This window comes from Schistocerca cancellata, chromosome 5 (assembly GCF_023864275.1).
Source record: "Schistocerca cancellata isolate TAMUIC-IGC-003103 chromosome 5, iqSchCanc2.1, whole genome shotgun sequence".
NCBI lineage: Eukaryota > Metazoa > Arthropoda > Insecta > Orthoptera > Acrididae > Schistocerca > Schistocerca cancellata.
Genome location: NC_064630.1, coordinates 89763688 through 89769687, shown reverse-complemented (window position 1 = coordinate 89769687; position 6000 = coordinate 89763688).

Sequence of the window (6000 nt, the reverse complement as noted above, 5' to 3'; positions counted from 1 at the left end):
AACCAGAGTAGTTTTAAGAGTATTTCCGTCTAGAAATGAATTGCCTTGACGGTTGCTCGATCAAGAGCGGGAAAGGTAAAATTTTACAAATATATGACGAGAGGGACAAGTGCTTGAGAGAGGACTTCCCTATCAATACAAGTGCCTGACAGACGACTTTTCTATCAATCTCCTGGATTGTTTTCTTTCTCAAATCAACATAGTGCGTTATCGTACAGTAGCACAGGTGATGTAGTTTTGTTGCTCGATTTTCTTACACTCCGACCGAAACGAATGCTCGATGAGTGACCTGATGACGTTCAATAATAGTCACTCCGTTGATTTTTGTTGTTTCGAATTAGATCATGCAGTACTCCTACACCAGACTTCTGAACTTTGCCTGTTGAATGCAAATGTCGCATGATGGTTAAATGGTAATCTAACACATATATCAGTAGTCGAGACTTCCTTAATGTGGAAAATCATTCAAGCCAGAACGATCTTTATTGAAACACGAATATCTTTTTCTGGCGTATTTTTACCAAAAGCACTCGCTCTAAACATAGTTCAAATCTTTCTAGCTGCCTCCTCTGCGTTCACCCCTCTGTTATACCAAAAATAAACGTTGTGTTTCAGGTGTTACACCTTTTTCCACTTGCGACTCAATTTTACAATGCTTAACTGTAGTTCATGATTTTCAAGTATGCAAAATCCAGTGCTTAACTGCAAGATGATAACTAGAACTTCAAATTCGAAAATGACGGTTGATACATACACTGACAACGCGGCGCCGCGTTCACATGGGCGGCGCCGGATTTCAGGCGGCGGGTGGCGTCTGGCCGGTGGCCGGTAGCCGCTGCATTGTGAGGAAACGCTCGAGCGTAAGCTGTTATGAGCGCGGCGCAGCCACGAGCTGTCCTGCGGAGTTGTTTCTGGAATACTTGTCATTGCTGGTGGGTAGAATGTTAAGCGAATTATCTTCGATGCTCAATCAGAATCATAACTTTAGACCGAAATGTGGAAAAAAAAATTGTTGGACACGAACAGGAGACCATAAGCTTAGAATGCATGACGATTACCATTTTTTCTTTTCTTTTTTTTTTATTGTTCATTATCGATCGTTGTGTTTGGTCATTGCGGACGTCGCAGGACATCCTGTTCAAGTTCGGTGGTTGATCCTTCCACTCAGTTTTTTTATTACAGAGGCCAACCGGCTCTCTGACCGAACACGCTGAGCTACCGTGCCGGCTAGCACTAGACCACGGGCTCACACAATCCGAGAACATCTCGGAAGTAGACAACACTTCCTCCTAACGCTTCCGCATCTTACGGTGTTGCCAGATTGTGCAGATGGCCGGTCAGTTCTATTGGCTACGTTAAGTGAATAGACTCGGACTTAGTCTCTGTGGCAGGGGGCCAGCGATCAGTTTTTATGTCTAAAACTGTACTCCAATGTGTTTCATTCACGTATCTGTGTGGCGCTAAAGTGTGGTTATGGATAATACGTATGCTCAGATTGCGAATGTAACATAATAAGTAAAGAGAGGGAAATGAATTAGGCGTCCTTCGTCTTCCGTAACATCAAATATATTTTAGTTATTCTATCTTAAATGAACTGCGCAGAAAATCATTCATCAAAAGTAAATAACTTGTTAGCAACATCAGATGATATTAACAGCTTTCCGGCGCGGGTTAGCCGTGCTTTCAACGGCGTCATATCGCGGATCGCACGTCTGCTTGCGCCGTCAGTTCGAATCCTTCCCCGGGCGTGGATGAGTGTTAAGTTAGGTTGGTTTAAGTAGTTATAGGGCTAGGGACTGATGACGTAAGCAGTTTGGTCGCATAGTTCTTGGAGCCATTTTTTGACCTTTCACGTAAATTTTTTTTCATAAACGGCCGTATCTTTAGATTGCGTTGACATAGGAGCTCACTTTTTTACACCACCAAGGGACCGGTTACCACAAGAAATGCGATACATTTCCGCTTATTATGTCTACCCGTTCTGGAGGTAAACGGGTTTTAAAGTTTGGGTAGACCGATAGACCGTCAAGAAAGTGAGACTTGTAGGGTTCCGTTTTTACCGGTTTAGGTGACGAAATCCTAACAACGAAAACAGCTACGACAGATACTGAAGATGAGGGCTGCATAAATAACACCCCCTACTCTTTATTCGAAATGTCCTAGTTGCAGTCGATACATCAGCATATTAATCGTAGCTACGCTTTCGATCCAAATCACGTTTACAGGAATGCAAATAGAATCCATTTGCCTATACACGTGGTAGTTCACATCCCAGTATTAATGCTACCGCGTTTTAGAAGTGCCAAGATTCCCATTGCTAGCTAGCTTAAGAAACACTGAGGCTAATGAACGTTTTGCGGCTGTGGCGAGTCTAGTGGAGAATTCGAAACTGTGTAGAATACGTTTGGCAGCTGTGGAGCCGTTTATTTCCTGGGGTGGTGCAGAAATATCCTACTAAATTTACTCTCTAATAACAGTATTTTGCTATTTCGATAAACATCCCGAATGGTTGTCACATAAGCGGTGACATAAAGGAAGAAAATTCATGTTTTTGAGTCCAGAAAGCTCTATGCAACAGAAACTGCAGATCAATATGCCATTTTCATTGCGAAATTGGTGGCTTATTCATGTCTGGGGTAATAATAGAGGTTTGCATGGGTTGTCTGCTAGCGTAGTGAAAGGAAGGTCTGGTTTGTTTTCGGTTCTAATCTCGATGGAGGCAGGTAGAATATCAGTAAAGCAATTTTAAGAAATTCTCGCGGCCCCAATACGTTTTATCGCTACCTTTATTCTGTACTGGCGCCCTGTGCATGTCAATATGACACTTTTGTAGAATTTCATACATGTTACTGCCTACTTTTTCCGCTTCTGTCAATAATGGATTTGACTTAAGTGTGGCACTGAATGATTTTTAACTGAATTTCGTTATGAATCTTCACGCATTGTTAAATGTGCACACTTTCATGGTAGGTCAGCAACGGTAATCCAGTATGACTGGTCTGAACGTTGACACAGAACGTTTCGCGGCCGAAAGCGGATAATATTTTGCTAATTCGTAACGATCCGGCGTTCTTTGTCTTACTAAAACAGTTATGTTATCTCGATAAGTTGAAATTCATTTTTATTGGTACAGCTCATACCAATTAGCGTTTCTTCCTTCATTCTGTCTTATATTTACGTGTTGTATTTAACACACTAATCAGCATTAATATAGTCTTACAAATTATTGAAAACAGCCTATAAAAGTTCAGATAGTTTGTCAATTTCACGCCTGTGCATAGTATGTTGGTAGCACTTCGTCGCCTTGCTGGTTATGCTGTGTAGCAGACTTTAAAGCCGTGCGGATCAGCATAACGAAAAGGCGAGGGGTCTCGCTCGTTTTGTCCACGACTGTACATATAGTCTGCGGCCGCGAGCTCGGCTCCAGTTCACCACCAGCAATGGAGGGTGAAGCTTTGACAATGCCAGCCACTCGTGCTGGCGAAACGTCAGAAAAATCATTAGATGAACGTCGGCCGAAGAACCCGAGACAGAAGCCAATAGGCCGTTTGTCAACAAAAAAATGGTTCAAATGGCTTTGAGCACTATGCGACTTAACTGCTGAGGTTATCAGTCGCCTAGAACTTAGAAATAATCAAACCTAACTAACCTAAGGACATCACACACGTCCATGCCCGAGGCAGGATTCGAACCAGCGACCGTAGCGGTCACGCAGCTCCAAACTGAAGCGCCTAGAACCGCACGGCCACACCGGCCATCAGTTTGTCAACAAGTGGCAACGAAAGCCTTAACAATTTTGTAATATTTACTTTTCTTCTAGTTTTGACCAATACTAACCTCTGTGAATATGTGACAACATCCACTAGTTGCCATTATTACGTTTCCAACCGCGTGTTTCAGCACTAGACAACATTCGAAATTTTCCGGTTTTTACCCTTCTGAAACTTTTAATTTAACCGGCAAGGTGGTATTTACACACCGGCTGGGAACCGCTGCACTCGAGCCATGTTAATCCGCGTGCAGCAACAGTTCTAGGCTGTGCTGTGAGGCGTGTACATTGCCGTTCCCGCGGGGTGGCCAGTTAGAAAACTGACGGACGCAGCGGTGCATTTACGCTGCAGTGGTTGTAGCCTTCTGGGGGAGTTTTGGAAACGCTACGGAGAACTACTCTCGCCGTGGCGCAACTCGCAGCTCACCGTTCCGGATCGCCTCATTAAACATTTACCTTCGCTACACTGATATGGAGTGTGCGCGAAAACTGAAAGGGCTGCAGGGTGGCGAATGCGTCACGCATCTGGCCACTCGCCGGATGGGTGGACACATCGACCGCAGCTGCTGATGGTGCAAGGGAGATGAAAATACGCGAATAACAAGACAAAACTGTAGACACTGGCGTGCTATTTTCTTCATGCTTCAGCGCGGAAAACTGAAATTAGTACGCTTGTCGAAACTCGAGACCAGACGAAAATGTGACGCCCGCTCCGGAATTATTAAAAAATAACCAAACGAGCCGATGAATTTCTCTACAATTTTATTTTTTAGTATCAGTCAACTCTTCTTTCCCAACCAGCTTTGGATTTATTCGTAAAACAATATGTACCAAACTGATACCAATGAACACCGGAAAGATGTGATTAAAAGAAGTTTTCAACTCCATCAGTTTTCTTAACGTGCGACAGACGGGCTTATGTACTCTCTTATCTGCATCCTTTGTTAGTTCCAATGAAATAATTCCATCATGATAAAGGATGCAATATCGTCCTTTAGAGTATTTGAAGCACTGTAAAATAGAGTTGCAAAAAAAACTAACAGATAAAGGCACATGAACAACAACATATACTTCTACAAACATTGCACAGGATCTGCAGTCCAACAAACCCTGGTTAGATGCAACCATTTCATCGTAGACACAGATAATTAAACCCTCAACCTGAAACGGGCAGATTAAAACTGTGTACCGGTCCCAGAATCGAAATCGGGGCCTTCACTTTACGCGGGCATGTGTTCCTTCGACTTGTTTTATGATCTCATATTGTTCGTGATTCCTCGTTGTACTTGTTCGGGGTGGATGTTCCATGACACCCGTTCAAGCTCATACTTAGTCCATTCACTCAGTTTTTTTTTTAATTACAGAATGCAGCTAATTCTCTAACTAACACGCTGAGTTACCACGCCGTCGGCAACTGAGCTACCCAAGCAAGACTCACGACCCGTCCTCACAGCTCTAATTCCACCAGTACCTCGTCTCCTACCTTCCAAACTGCCAGGAGAGCTTCTGCGAAGTTTGGAAGGTAGGAGACGTACTGGCGAAATTAGAGCTGTGAGGACGGGTCGTGAGTCTTGCTTGGGTAGTTCAGTCGGTAGAGCACTTGCCTGCGAAAGGCAAAGGTCCCGAGTTCGTGTCTCGGTCCGGCACACAAATTAAATCAGCCAGGAAGTTTCATATCAGCAGAGACTCCGCTGCAGAGTGAAAATTTCATTCTGACAGTCTTAAGCTACCAGTCAGCACTCATTTATATCAGAAGGTCAAGTTGAAATTATGTACCAGACCGAGATTCGAAGCTGAGCCTCCAGCTTACGAGGCAGATGTGTTGACCATAACAGCGCCGAGACACAACGGTCACCACAAATGCATGGACTAACCTATCACGACTCCCGACAGGCACAAATTCTCAACTTAAACCACATGCTACTGGTATAGTGCCCCTACATCAGTAGCCGCGCGGGATAGCAGAGCGGTCCGATGCATCTTGTCGCTGTCCGCTCGGTATCCCCCGTCGGAGGTTCGAGTCCTTCCTCACGCATGGTTGTGTGTGTCGTCCTTAGAGTAACTTAGGTTATTTTAGATTAAGTAGTGTGTAAGGGACTGATGACCTCATCAGTTTGGTCCTATAACATCTTACCATAAATTTCCGAAATTTCCTACATCAGTAGTGTGTGGTATAAGTTGAGAATTTGGGTCTGACGGAAGGCTTGATAGGGTAGTACCTGCGGTTACGA